This window comes from Heterocephalus glaber, unplaced genomic scaffold (genome assembly GCF_053883595.1).
Source record: "Heterocephalus glaber isolate CG9 unplaced genomic scaffold, H.glaber_assembly_v1.0 deba00001463, whole genome shotgun sequence".
Lineage (NCBI taxonomy): Eukaryota > Metazoa > Chordata > Mammalia > Rodentia > Bathyergidae > Heterocephalus > Heterocephalus glaber.
The window spans coordinates 11,550,681-11,566,553 of NW_028258310.1; the positions used below are offsets into that span (position 1 = coordinate 11,550,681).

Below are 15,873 nucleotides of genomic sequence, written 5' to 3' on the forward strand. Positions count from 1 at the left end.
CTTTCTCCCCTGAGTTTGGAGTATGGCCAGCCCAGCTCAGGCAGTGAAGTTCACTGGGCACAAATGGAAAGTCCTCAAGCCTGTAGGGCAGAGGCTAAAGTCCTCAGGGACCCTTGCTGTGATCTTGCCAGCTGGTATTACTTTTCTGGGTCTCCACTTCCTCATCTGGTGTTTCCAGGCGGGGAATTGTTGGCATTTTGTGTAGGATGATTCTTCATTGTCCTGGACATAGCAGGAAGTTTAACATTCTTGGCTCTCAGCCACTAAATACCAGAATCTTCTGTGTCACAGTGACAGCACCAAACATTTCCAAGTAGCTTTGGGGGATGGTTCTGCTCTGGGACTGCATTCTAGAAGCCTCAGTTTCCTCATCCGACACATGTACCAGAGAGGCTCCTCAGAGCTGAGGGACCTTTGCTCAGCCTCAGGAATAGTCTGGGGGTGGAAGCAGAGGCTGAGTGTACTCTGTTCTGCTTGAACCAAAGCTTAGCTTAAATTTATTCAATTTACGGAAGTTCTACAAAATGGCTTGTCTGGAGGAAACCTCCTGTGGCTAAAGAAAGTGTGAAAACTGCTGCACTGCACTGGAGGTTGCTAAATGACAGCCCCAAAGCCCAGTGCGCTCTGCAGACATGTTTTGTTTGGCATGGGATTTTGAGATAGTTGGAGTTAACATTTAAAAATCTGGAATTTAGGTTTTTGGAAAAAATAAAAACAAAAAACAAGAGGACAGGAAGAGCTGGCAATATTGAGCCTAGATTTACATAGGGCAGTGGTGGACCAAGCTGACCGAGGCCATCCATTTAGGTGGTGTCTACCTTGTTTCTCGTTCCCTTTACTTGCCTGGCCTTGTAGGCATCTGAGTGTGCAGTGCTTGGATCAGGTCTATAGTCAATCCGGAATACCTGGAGAAGCTTTAAAATTCCATGCTGGGGCCCTAAACCAGGCTGACTTTCATTGTGTTTTAGGGGTGGGCCTTATGTATTAATACTTTAAATATCTCTCCAGGTGATTTTACTCTGCTGGCAGGCCTGAGGACCAGCAGACTCTAGCTGATCTTGGGTAGAAATCTGCTCTAAGGTGCCCAGATTCATGGAGGAGTTCCTGCTTCCTCTTCTCATGCCCCCAGGATCCCTCAGCTCTTTTCTCCTGATGCTGTCCAGACTCATTCCCAACAGTCCTCTCACCCTAATTAGTGAGTTCTTACTTGGAAAAACATCCATCCTGGCTCCCACTAGGCTCAGTGCTTCCTGACTGCATCCAGTCAATGTTCTGTTAGGCTGCAGAGGCCCAAATCCCTGTCCTGGGGCCTCAGTCACACTCTTAAGAAAACTCCATAAGCCCCATTGCTCAGCAGCTCCTGGAAGCCTCTGCCACAGAAGCAAGTTCACACTCCTGCCTAACACTGCAATTCCAGTGACAGGTTCTGGGAGACAGAATGTAACCTGTGAAACCAGCACTTCTGACATTTTGGGGTGGTTTTTTGTTGTAGGGGCTGTCCTGAACACTGAAAAGTGTTAACAGCATTCCTGACCTCTATGTGCCTGAAGGGCAAAATCACACCCATCTGAATATCACTAGTGAAAAGTAATTCAAGCTTTTACCTTTTCTTCAAGCTTGGATGAAATGCTAATTTCCAGATCTTAGCCATCATTTCCTTTACAGTCTTCCCTTCATATCTGCAGGTGGGATGGTTACAGAGCCTCTTAAGGACATCAAAATCTGTGGATGCTCAAGTCTCTTGTAAAAATTGCCATTGTGTTTGAATATGAACCACTCACAGCCTCCATGTGCTTTAAATTATCTCTAGATTTATGTACAATGTATAATACCGTGCTGTTCTATTGCATTGTGTAGGGAATAGTGACAAGAAAAAAGTCTATACATGTTCCTTATAGATGCAATTTTCTTTTTCTGGAATATTTTTGATGCTAGGTGGTGGAATTCACAGATGCAGAAACCATGGATATGGATGACTGACTATAGAAAAAACAAAATTTTTTTGGTCTCATCAACCTCCATTGCTCATTACTATCTTAATTGTACATTAGAGTCTAGACATGGTGGCCCATGCTTGTAATCCCAGCTCTTAGGAGGCTCATGCAAAATTGCTAGCTCAACATAATCTTGGGAACATAGTGAGACCGTGTCTCAAAATAAAATAAAGAAAGAGAAAAAGAAAAAATAATAATGGCACATCCATTCACTCAGTTGTTAAAAAATTTAGAAGTCTTCTTTGATTCTTTCAGTTTAGCTATCCAGGTGATCAGTTCATCTTACAGGTTTTACTTCATAAATGTATCAAATCCCTCCACTTTTTCTGTCTTCATTTATGCAAATTTTGTCTACCATTTTTCCTTTCATTAAGACCACTGTCCTAGCTTAATTCTCTCATCTAACCATATTACTTATGCACTCAGAGGTATCTTTAAGACCTGTCAACCAAACTGTGAGACTTACCTGTGTAAGAGAGCCTTCGAAGACCTTTCCATCCTCGAAATAAAACCAAAACTCCTTACTAAGGCCCATGAGACTGATCTGGCCCCAGCCAAACTTTCCAGCTACTTCCAATATTACTTTTCCTTTATTTCATTTCCAGCAAGTTTGGCTGCCTTTCACGCTTTAAATACAGGGAACACTTTCCTGCCTTGGGGCCTTTGCATATCCAATTCTCTCTGCCTATCCTTTTTTTTTTTTTTTTTAACACATTGGTTTCCATGGTTGTTTCTTTGTCAAGATTCAGATTTCAGTTTAAGTACTACTTCACCTGCTTACCCCCCTAAGTTATCCAATATCTAGTAACTACAGTGAATGAATCCATTGTATTATTTATACTTTTCAACAAACTACCACAAACTATACTTGCCTAATTTATTTATTAGTGTCCTTGCCATCATGCCTCATATTCCATTAGTGTATGTGAGATCAGGTTCCTTATCTGTATCACTGTGTCCTGGGTCTTAGCACAGTGCTGCTTCATGGCATAAGCACAATAAATCATTGCTGAAGGAATCCACTAATGGATAAGCAAGCAGCATCAGAACCCAGGCTCCTAAGGCATTCATAGCAAATGATGACTGACATTCTTCCTGCTCTGATATTTCAGGATGCCCCAGGCTCTGCATCAGTAAAATGTCAATTCACAGTGAGCTGCCTAGAATTCCATGAGTCACTTGAGATTATGTGCCTCTGGGACCATATTAGCCCTTCTTTGGAGGAGTGATACTGATTTCTTACACAGCAGAGCTAGAAGTGAACTTGGAGGCTATCAAAGCACCGTTTCTTCATTGGAAGAGAGGAGTGCATTATTTACCATTATTATTCACTTACCAGTTGCCAAAAAAAATCATAGTTAAAGTTTAAGAAGATAAGACCCCTCTTGCTTAGAGGGTGGAACCATCTTGAACCGTTGGTACCGCAGTCCCATGGGCCAGGGGTGAGTACCCTGGCACTTAGCTAGAAAATCTGGCCATGGTCTGGACTTGGTGCCAGCAGAAAGAAATAGATCAAACCTTATGGTTTTCACCATCAGTCCTCAGTGTGGCCGTAAAGCTGGTTTCAAAGAGTTAGTGATGCTTTCTCATATCCTATTAAAGGGGAGCTGAGTTATTTAGGAAAATTTTATCCCCTACCTCCTCAACTTCAAATAGATATGACTTAGTGCTAAGCTTTCATTATCTGCCCATGAAATGGAGTTGTCAAATATTATTAAAGGGAAAAGATAAAAGGCCACAAGGAAAAAATGAGACATAAGGATAATAAGAAAGGAAGAAGGCCAAGTGGGAAGTATAAATTCTTCTAGGAGACTAATTTGAGCCCCCCAAAGTTCAAGGAAGAGGGAACAGGTCAAAGAAGGTGTGAGGGCCCTCTCAGGCTCTGTCTCCCTCTGCCAAGAATTTGGCATGGGACATTGTGCCAATCTCTTTCCCTTTCTGGGGCTCTATAAAATGAAAAGGATGGACAAATTGTCTTGAAATAAGTTCCAGAGTCCTATTTATTGTCACTTTTTGACTGAAAGCCACAGCCAGATCTCTGAATAGAACTGAGGTTGTGCTCTAATGTCCTTTTCCTTGTATGTCAGTTTAGTTAAACTCAGTCCATAGCTCACAAAGGCCATGGGCCAGAGTGACAGGCTGAGATCACAAATATTAAAATTAAAAGAAACTCTCCTTTATTCAGGTAACTAGCTGGACATTGTGGATTTCCTGATGACCCTTGAGTACCTCCCTACTTCTTTCCCTAGGGCCTAAAGTTCAAAACATGTTGCATTAAAACCAAAAATAAAAGACCTTGAGTTTGTATACGTGCTTTTTGGAGATTATAAAATGCTTTCACATACTTCCTTTCATGTAAGACTCATAACAAACCTGAGAGGTGTTATTCTTCTCAAATTACCAACAAGGAAACTAAGTCTTTGAGAGACTAAGGATTCACCCAAGGTCACCTGCTGAGCCAGTCAACTGCTTCATGCTCTGCTCACTACTCCAAGGTCTGGGTGCTTCAGGTTCCCTTCCCTCATCGCTTCAAGGAAGGTTTGGCTAATAGGAGTCAATGATAGGAGGCTGGAGGAGAGGAGGGGAGAAGCTGGCATTTGCTTTGTTTTCTCTCTGCCTCCTGTGGCTCTCTGCAGTGGCTTCGCGTTCTTTGCATCTCCAGATCCTGCCATCCAACCTAGCTTTTCAAATCTGGTAACAACATCTTTTCTTGTGTTCCTCCAGGTTCAGGAACAGTAGCAACTTCCTGCTGTTGTTACTTTCTGTGGTGCCCCATCTGTTGTTTAACTTGTCAGCTTTCCATTGTCTGTGCATCCATTTTCCCATACAGCAGTCCCCCCACCCTTATCCATGGGGGATACATTCCAAAGCCATATGAAAGTGGATGTCTGAAACCACAGGTAATACTGAACATAACTGACAACTGCACAGCTACGAAGTGACTAACACAGTGAGGGTATAGTATAAAGTGTGGATACACTGGACAAGGGATGACTTGTGACCCTGGGTGGGCTAGAGAGAGCTGGAGAAAGATTTCATCACACTATCAGAGTGGTGTACCATCTAAACTATATGAATTATTTCTTTCTGGAATTTTCCATTTAATAGTTTTAGACTATGTTTTGAGTACAGGAAACAAAAATAAAAGAAAGTGAAACTGATGATAAAGGGGGAATTGTGTATTCAATTTCTTGTATTGAAAGACCTAAAATGATTTCTATTTTCCTGGTTGAAACCTGCCTGGACAATCACTGCTATAAGGCTCATAAGTATGGTAGAAACAGATCCCAAGAGCTTACCAGATGTGGCCAGGTGTATGGACATGCATTTCACTGCCAAATAGGGAAAGCCTCTTTGTCTGGAATTGAACTTATCTCTTTGGATTTTGAAGTTCTAGAGCAGTGTCTGACGTATAGCAGCCACAGTAAATATTTTCCAACCTAATATGTTTGTACGGCAAAATAAACATAGCCAGAGTGACTGTTTAGTTTATCTCTAAGTATCTATATCTATAAGACTCAGTCATAAGAAATACAGGTTCTTCTTGTCTATAAATTATGCCAGTGAGCCATTTTGCTGCTTAATATAGTGCTACCTGGGGAAACAACATCATGCCTGATTTCTACAGGCTCACTGGGTTTTGAATCATAGAAGTTATTTTACCTGAAAAGATATTAGTTAAAACTTAGGCAAAAGTACAACTGCTAGAAAAAAAGAGAGTGAAAACTGGATAAAAGACATAGGAAAACAGGGACAGAGGCATTCATTATAATTATTTGCACTTCCATATGCTTATGCAGGAAGAGATTAACAGAGCTTGGCTTGGGAGACCTGGTTGTGGCCTCCACTCTGCTACTGATCTACTGTGTGTCTTTGGGTGAGCCACTTCTCTCTGGGCCTCAGTTTCCACATTGGTAAAAAGAGGAGGTAAGATTAAATGATCTAAGGTCCAATGGCTTATACGTATCTAGAGAACCAAGCCTAATTTTATTATCACATCAAGTAAGAACTCATCTAATCTGGTCCCAATTTATCTCCCCAGCCTTCTTTCTATGGAGCCTGCTCATCCCAAACTTGGCCTTGGGAATTCTGCTTCCTCTATTTCTTTTCTCTGCTCTCTTTACTCTACTTTGTGGCTCTGCTTATTTTCTTCTCCTTTATGCATTGTCTCAGATTCCTTCTCCCTTTGGGATGAATATAGCAAGATCTATTATCATCAAGAGCAATGTGCAGTACTGGTTAAGCGTAGACTCCAGAGCCAGGCCGCTGGCCTTCGGCCCCAGGCAGGTAACCTATTCGCCATGTGATGGGGGCACGTGATTCATTGGCTATGCCTCAGTTTCTCCATCTACAAAGTGTTGGTCTAATAATGCTTATGTTAAATTTCTTAAGTGGAAATACATAGCTGATTACTATTTTCCTGGTGGGACACAGAATGAGTTATCAGCTCTGGAATAAATGTTATGAGAGCCATAAACATAACAGGAATCAACAGACGTAGCACAGCACTGTGTGTGTGTGTGTGTGTGTGTGTGTGTGTGTGTGTGTGTGCATTTTCCTATTAAACAGGGAGAGTCTTTCCACTGTGATCTAAGCTTATGTATTTTTGTCTCTCCAGGTTCTAGCATAATGATTGACATGGTAGGCACTAGTAAATGTTTGCTGACATTTAATCCTGGCAGGAATTAAATTAGGCAATACATTCTGTGCCTAGAACAGTACATGACACACAGAGTGTGCAACTATTATAATTATTAACTATTATGTATGTTCCACAAGGCTTTGTACTTTATTACTAAAGGAGAGGTTATGTTGTCTTATCATTATTAAATCTTTGTGCCTTCCATTAAATCTTGAATGTGTCAAAGATAGTGTCCTGTCATGGACTGGATTGTGTTTCTTCAAAATTCACATATTTAAGCCACAATCCCTAGTATTTCAGAATGTGACTGTATTTAGAGACAGAACCTTTAGGGAGGCAACTAAGTGAACATGAAGTTGTTAGGTTGGTCCTTCATGCAAACTGACTGGCAACCTTGTGAGAAGAGAAGATGGGACATTCAGAGACATTTTTCTCTGTGTACAGGGAGAAAGGCCCCTGTGAAGGGGCAAGAGGGTGGGCATCTGCAAGTGTCTAGAGAGTCTCGGGGAAAACCAACCCCACAGACACTTAGATCTTAAATTCTAGTGAGAAAACTAGCTCTCTCTTATTTAAACTACCCAGGCTGTGGTACTTTGTTATGGTAGCCCTAGCAAATCAATACAGGGACTATGCTTTTATTTATTCATTCAAAAAATAGTAATAGAGCAACAAATAGTAATAGAGTAATGGGACCTGACTTGTGTAACAGAGTCTGGAGGGCTGAGAAGGGAAAGAAAGAAAAGAGGCTTCTGCTCTGGGGAAGCTTGGAGTTTAGTGGGAGAGGTTGACAATCAGAAGATGACACAGCCACAGTGGTTAGAACCAAAGGGAAGGTCTGTGTGCTCCGAGGGTGCATAGAGCAGGGCAGGGTGGGCTGGGGTGGATAAGAAAAGGATGTTCAAGTGTGTGTACTGTTTGACCCCTCATGCTATCACAATGCTGTGGCCAGAGCCAATACTCTAAACACTGGCTAGCTTTTACTGAAAGCTACCATCTCTCAATTCTGTATGTGAAAAAACATGACTGCTTAGCATTCACGTAAAGAGTCCAAGGCCAGACTCTGCTAAGTGTTGGCTCTTTCTAGGGCCTGACAGGAGTTGAGGCAGTAGAATTATTGATGGGTGGGGAGGAAGAGGAAGTGGATTCTCACCTTAGCCCTGCTGCAAGCTAGGGGTAAACCAGTGGATGCCCTTCCCCTGTCTGGACCCCCATTTCCTCATCTTGAGAAATGAAGAGGTTGAAGTAGTTCATCTCTTAGGTTCCTCCTAGCTCTGGGAAATCTTCCTGAAATCTAGTTCATGAACAACTAATACTTAAAGGAGGAAAGAAGGGACAGAGGAAGGGGAAGAAAGAGAGAAAGGAAGGTTGGCAGTAAAAGCAGAAAAGACAGAAGAATGAGCTAATGACTTGGCTGGCCTGTGGGGCCCTGTCTGTGGATTTAAATTGTCCTCAGCCCCTCTCTGCAGTTCCCATGGTGGTTTAGAGGAAGCCTATGGGTTCACTGTCAAAATCCTGCCCGAAGCAGGTTGTACAAACATGAACGAATTAGTCAACTTCCCCTTGCAGTTTGATCTCACCTGCATAATGCGGGGCAGTCTTACCATGTCACAGAAATGTATGGATTAAATGAGACAGTGGTTTAAACATTTAAACACAGAACCTGGTAATTACACTTTTGCTGGTGTTATTTATAGCATCAGTGAAACAGAGGAATTGGGTAAGTTGACCTCTAAGACTTCCAGTTTTTCTCTATATTCATAGACTTAAAATAAAATCATGGGTAGATCATGACCTCCTTACAGTCCAGAGCCAGATCTACAATCCTAGCATGGAAAAGGGGTATTTGTGTGCATCCAGTGTTTGTGTGATACCTGGGAGAGGATTTGAGGAGCAAAAGGGGTGATTCTGGGCCTCTTTTTCCTTATTATTCCTTTTCAGACCATGCTCACTTAGCTATAGGTTTCACAAAATGGTTTTCTTCAGTGAATAGAGACAATTCAAAGAATGGAAAGATCATAGGGGCTCAATGCAAAGGCATTGTTGCAGAAGAAACCTGAAAGAAGGGGTTAGATTTGAAAATGTGAAGAAGAGATAAGATATGGGAGTTTACATTGCTCCAAAATAGGGATTGGGAAGATAGAGTCAAATTATGGAAATAGCAACAGGAAATCCGGAGGGGACTGGAAAGAAGGGGAATTAGGACCCTACTTGGAGGGTCTAAGACTCAAGGCTGAGGAGTAAGAGCTCACCTTACAAGCTGTGGGAACCACTGAGGGTTTCTGACCAGAAGTGATCAGATTATTATTTCACTTTAGATCAGAAAAGTTGGGAACAAGCAGTCAATTTGAAGGTGGGTAGTGAGGTTATGTTAGCCAATCTTATTTTAATGAATCTTTTATTTATTTATTTTTTTGGTACCGGAGATCGAACTCGGGTCCTTGCACTTGTGCAGCAGGCGGCAAAACCACTGAGCTAAATCCCCAGCCCTGGGTAGTGAGGTTATGAATTATGATAGTAATATGGGAGTGGCTCTCATAATCACCAAACTGCTAATTTAGATGTATTCACCCTTCACCATGTGTCACTCAGCCCAGGAATACTCCCACCCATATAAATCGCTGGAAAAAAGGCTCTGCTGAACAATAGTTACCATTACCACTGAAATTTTTCCTTTACTTTCCATCTGTTTTATTGTAGCTCATGTACAATTTGGTAGCTGTGACCTAGGGAACTAACTTCACTGCTTACAGAAGAGTCCTGACCCTTCCTTTCATGTGTGGAAAATCATGATCTTGAACAGTGGTTTCCAGAATGTGTTGCAGGCTCCTGAAGGAGCACAAAAGACAATTTACTAAAATAATAGAACAAGTTTTTTGTATTGTTTCTCTTTCATTCTGGTAAAACGTTTATTTTTGTGTATGCTTTAAAATATATATTATTGTAGTGGCATGTATTGATACTGGCATAATTCATACACATGTAGCAGAGGTTTGTTAACAAATTTTTACCAATAAGGGTGGATCTTCAGAAAAATTTGACAGCTATGATAGAGGGTATCCCAAATAATTAAGCTTAATAATTAAATAGCCAACTATAATATTTTCTTAATGAATTTCTCTCAAATATTATAATTCAAATCTCTGTCTTTTCGTATGGTCATCTACAGCTGGAAATGCAACTGGTCTGCAGCAAGGTCGCAGTGCATCTGCACAGAAGTTGCTCTGGCTTGGCCTGCGGGGAATGGTGTCACCTCCCCTGGGTGCTGGGGCTCTCACTGCTGGTCCTCGCCTGGGCAAGACAGAGCTCCTCCTGGGTCTCAGTTCCTTTCTTAAAGTTATCTGGTTATCTTCATATCCCTTTTAGTTCACTAAGGTTTTATTATAAATCTATGAATATTTAGAAATTCTTTAATATTTTTGTCCCTAGTTGACTTCAACAGGAAAACACTGGAGGATTCAGAGTAATCTGCCTCTGCTCCCGCTTTAGCTACATTCACTGGTGAAAACATTTACAGGTTTATCTTTTTATCAGGAAGTTTTAAAACACAACCCCTAACTAACCACAACTCTTTGTCATACTAACTAGGTCATCAAATAAGTCACTTGCCACTGAAACCGGTCTCAGAAAGCCTACAAAATTAAACACTGGTCAGTTGACATTTCCTAGAAGGTAATGATGTCACAGCTAAGAGCAGCTACAGTATCTTAAAAGTCAAGTCCTATTCAAATAGTTTGGACACAAGATAAATCAACTAGAGAAAAAAATAAATTATCAGTGTTCAATAATAGGCACATGCTATGGCCGGGGATTTAGCTCAGCGGTTTCGCTGCCTGCTGGGCAAGCACAAGGACCCGAGTTCGGTCCCTGGTACCAAAACAAAACAAAACAAAACAATAATAGGCACATGCTAATTTTGATATTTTCTTATGAAGTATTCTACAGAGCTTTAAAAAAAACTATGTCAAAACATGTAGAGATACAATATGAGGAAAAAACAGGAAACAATCCATAATTTAACATAATATAAAGACCTGGGGGTGAGGATGGGAAGAAAACTCTAAAATGTTAATAGAACAAATATCCAGAAAGAGAAGTATGAGTGATCTTTATTTGTTTCTTTTATATCATTCTGCATTTTCAAATCTCCTTCAATATGTATTCATTGTTCAGTCATTCAACAAATATTTTCCCTTCCTTCCTCCTCCCTCCCGTCTTTATTTTCTCCCTTCCTTTTTCCACTTCCACTTCTTCCTTCTCTTCTTCCTCCTTCCCTTCTTCTTCCGCTTCTGCTTCCTTCTCCTCCTCCTCCTCCCCTTCCTCCCACTCCTCCTCCCCTTCCTCCACCTCCTCCTTCTCCTTTTTCTTCTTCTGTAATAGGGATTGAACCCATAACCTTCATACTGAGCTATATCCCCACCCCTTTTTATTTTCAATTTTGAGAAAGGCTCTTACTAAGTCACTAAGTTGCTTAGGCTGGGCTACAACTCAGCAAATATTTCCTATATATCATCTGTAAGCCATTGTGTTCTTGTCACTGGAGGCAGAGGCAAGTCCAGCTCTCCTGCAGTTTACCCTTTGATCAGTAGACACATGATAAACCAGAACAAGTATGGAAGCCTGAGGATGCAGATGGCTGTGGTACCCACTGTACAGACAGCCAGCTGGCAATGGGCAAGAGTGCGCAGGGCTCTGTCTGTGCTATGCACAAATGTTTCCCTGAGGGTCTGGGAGAAGAGGTTCCCCTTGGCTTCTTTTGGGCCACCTGTGCTCAGGGAACAGAGAGGACAAGGGGCTGGAGCACGGTGTGTGTGGAGGGTAAGCCGTGGTTGAGCAGAATGGATGACATAGCCCCAGTACCTGGGTCTGGGCAGGGGTTTGGCTTCTCTGTATATGTAGTGGAGCATAGAAAGGTTTCACAAGGAGAGTGGCAAGGCACTCCCCCTCAGAGAGATGACTCTGTCTGCAAAGTGGGAGACTCTCCTGGCAGTAGAGGTAGAAAGCAAGCAGGGAGAAAGAACATGCAGGGGCCAGGGATTTAGCTCAGTGGTTCTGCTGCCTGCCCTAAAAGCTCAAGGACCGGAGTTCAATCCCCGGTACCAAAACAAACAAACAAAAAAAGCATTGAGAAAGAACATGTTTTTCTTTATAATTTGCTAGTTCTGTGACCTGATTTTCTCCAACTATAACATGGGTTAGTGATTTCCATGTACTTCCGGTACTTAAAAATAACTATATACCTTGTGTGTACTTGTTACCTTTTCTAAAAGTGTCAATACTTCTCCAACACAGGGCCCAGTCTTACTCTTCTTTTAATTCCCCGCACACTCCCTTGTGCTGTAAGAGTCCCAGTAGATCAGGAGGCCACACTGGCATGTATTTGTGTGTGTTAGCTCTTCTCAGGATGAGCGTGTTTGGATGTGTTCATTCCTCACATGAGTTTTCTCTGGGCTTCTCAATGAACTTGTTTGCTGAGGATTTTACCCTGAATGTAATAGGGAGCCATTGAGGGCTCTTTTAGCAAAGGCTGACTTTTGGGTTTTGGACATTTCACGCAAACAATGCTAAAGGGGTTCTGAAAGGGGCCTGGAAAAGAAACAGAGATACTCTTTGATTTATTAGAAAATCCCTCTGGGGCATGTTCTTCCAGAGAGACTTTAGGCAAAATCAGAGACTTGTGCCCATGGGGAAGGAGCTCATTTGTTCTGGTACTGGAGTTTGAGCCTAGGGCCTTCACACTGAACTATATGCCTCCATTTTTATTTTGTTCACTTTTAAAATTTTGAGATAGGGTCTTCCATGTTGCCCAGGTTGGGCTTGAACTTGCGATGCTCCTGCCTCAGCTTCCCAGAGTGCTGGGATGACAGGCGTGCCTATAACCACCTCAGTGGCAGGGCCTCAAACATTGCGAGACAGAAAGTGTGAGACTCCACCTATTTATAGTTAGGGGAAATGAGGCACAAAGAGACAAAGTGACTCATGTGCCAGGGATTTCTGACTTCAAGGCCTCCTCTTAGCTAATGTGAAAACCAGATTCCACCACTTAAGGGAGGGAGAGGGAGGGTTTCTGCTTGCAGCAAAATGGAATGGAGCACGGGGCGGGGGGTGGGGGAAGAACCAGTATCCTCTGCAGAAACCATGACAAATGCTCTGATACCTTAACTTTGACAGTCCCATAATCCAAAAAGGGCTAAAATAGGCTGTGGAGCTTGTGTTATGAAACCAGAGCAGATCAAACAAAAGAAATAAGCAAAACTTGAGCCAGTTAGAGGATAATCCTTGTGGAGAGCATGCAAATCCAAGCAAAAATAGATCAGACATTTTCCCAAGAGGCACAGCACTTGAAGATCCTGGAACCAAGACCCTTACATACAAACAGAAAGGACTGAGGTTGGGAGGAGGGGGTCATTGTCACACTTGGAGACAGCAAATATTGCCAGCAGAGTAAGGATGGAGACTGCAATCAGCTCTCTCCATTCTCAGGTGGTGTTCTTCTCACTTCCTCATAATTATCCAGGGCCAAACTATTTACCATTCAGATCTTCCCTTTACGAAGCAGTGCGAACCAATAGCATTATTTTAATGTCTACACTTCTGTTCTGATTCAGAGGCACAGATCAGGGAACCCACAAGCAGCCCTAGCAGTGTCCAACCCCTTTATTTCACAAATGAAGACTGGGATCCAAGGACAAGGCTGTAAGAGCTGAGGGCACCTGCCCCCGGCCACAGGGCACTCTCCACTCCAGGAAGGAAAACTGTCTTCTTGGATACATGTGGACTAGCTTCTGTTCTCAAGCATACATTCTCAAAAGGAAGGCATTAGAAGTCTAGACAATTTCCTACATACTGCTTTAGCTGGGCTCTGAAATCTAGACATACTGATTAGTCAATTTCTAAAGATTTTTAATTTTGAAAATTTGGTACAACCATGGTAGTAACAAACAGAATCAGTCATTAAATAAACATTTACTGAATGCCCATTATATACTGGAATTTCCCTTGGTCCTTTTTGTAGCTTCAATCTCTTTGAATTTTCCTAATTATAAGATGCAGGTATCATCATTCCCATATTTTTTCACAAGGGGAAATGAAGTTCAGAGAAGCTAAGAGACTTTCTCCGGGTCACAGATTCTAGACAAGTGGAGTTTGGATTTGACCGTCGGTTGGGTTCCGTTATGCACTATTTATGATGCTCTCACAATCTGGATTTCTCTGGACCCATCATGTTCTGGGCTGGCAAGTGGGGCTGTGAGCTCAGGTTGCATCTGAGGTTTATAAGCCCCTCCAGGAGGCTCAGAGTGGGTGACTCATGAAAGCCGAACTGGACTCTAAACAGGCCCGGATCTGATCCAACATTATTCCCATTAGTGGTCGGACCTCCTGGACGGGTTTATAATACACATGCTTGCTGATGGATGGGAAGGCAATACTGTAAGGCTCTGGATGTAAGAGGGATGGACTTAGGCTTCAGAAAAGACGTAGAATGTGGCATAGTCTCAACAATGTTTGCCGGTGAAAGTCCCTCCACGTTTTATGCAAACGTGCTTTTTCACAGTCAATCTGGAGAACTTCTTACACAGAACAAGGATTTCCTCTAGTGTCCCTGACAGCATTCTGTTTCTGTTTTAATGTCTCTAGGAATGGGGAGTTCATTACCTTCCAGACTGTTCTAATTGTTCGAAAGGCGCAGACTTCATGTTGAGCCAAAAAATTGCCTTCCGGATGTGTCTATGCCTCGGGTGCTGGTCTACCTTTTGGTTTACATAGACTAAGTCCACTTCCTCCCTACCCAGCAGCCCACTGGGTATTTGAAGAGAACTTTCATTTGTTTCTACCAATGTTCCCTAAAGTACACTGATTAGAGTAGTAAGTTTGCCTGATGTTACTAGGTGTCCTTACAAAACAAACACACAAAACTCCATAAATAGCATTTTGTGGACAAGCCAGGTTAAACCAGGTCAGCCAGGTATACTTCCTGTAAGAGTTCTCAGAACTTCTACAATGTCACTGCAGAGCATGAATTCCAAAAGAGACAGTGGATGTACAGTTTTCCAAACTTTTTATTTCAAAATCTGTTTCTTTTTTTCTTTCCCTTTCATTCCCTCCCTCCTCCCTCTATCCCTCACTCCCTCACTTCTTGTTTTTCCCCCAGTGTATCTTTTACTATTTTGCATATATACTATTAGAAATGTTTCCAAAATGATTGCCCATACAAATCTAAATTCTTAATATTGTTTCTAAGCTAAGAGGTAAAGGTCCTCCAACTATTTATTTTGAGATGTTAATGCTAAGAATTTTTTCACTTTCTTTACCCTTCTTCTCTGTTAAGACTGTCAGATTAAAATAGAGGATGCCCAGTTTAATTTGAAATTGATATAAACAAAATTGTCTGATATAAGTATAGCCTATGCAATATTTGGGACATACTTATTTTTTTAAAAAAACCTTTGTGGCTTACATGAAATTAGAATATATCTTGGTGTTCTATATTTTTATTTGCTAAATCTGGCACTCTTAGGAGAGCTCCCAATGCCACCTTCCCTTGAAGAATGAGAACCTCAGAATTGGACAGAATGTTTCAGAGGCAGACCAAGACTCAGGCTTTGAAAATCTTGGGAGTGACTTTAACTCTGCTTTTCCCTGAGACATTTTCAAAGGGAAGATAATCACTTTTTTTAAATGGGCAATAAGATACCAGTCTGAGCTTGACAGGTAGCAGATCTTTCTGAATCTAATGGCAGACCCAGCAAATTTCCCATCCCTCACCCCTATACATAAGTATATTTAAGTTTTCTTGAATGTTAGTATTAGGAAAATAATTCTAGCACTATTTATTACTTCCTTTTCATTGTTTGTCTCTTCCTTTAGACTGAAAGAAATAGAAAGGCAGGGAGCAACTATGTTTGTCTTGGTAACTGCTATATCCCTATAGGTTGTGGTATATAAAAGTGTTCAAATTTTTCTGAATGAATGAATTACTCACAAAGTTGCTTGGAAGGCTAAATGAGCCAGATAAATTGACATTCATAGGTGGAGAGATTGCCAGACCTTTTCATCAGGGTTGGAATTTGTCATCCACCCCAAACTTTCTCATACTTATTACTATATATGCTGCTCACCTGTGCTGAAGGCTATTCTGTTGGAAGTTGTTGTGCAAAACAAGAACATCTAATTGCTATGACTAAAATAAAACATTTCAACCAACACAAGCTGTTTTCAAGAAGTTGAATTACTTCCCGG

At 41.7% G+C, this 15,873-nt stretch overlaps 1 protein-coding gene across 2 annotated transcripts in view; it reads right to left on the minus strand.

Annotated features, from left to right (window-relative positions):
• The window catches only part of Adrb2 (adrenoceptor beta 2), a 56,095-nt gene that overhangs the window by 26,889 nt on the left and 13,333 nt on the right, over positions 1-15,873 (minus strand). The gene's annotated exons all lie outside the window — the stretch shown is intronic.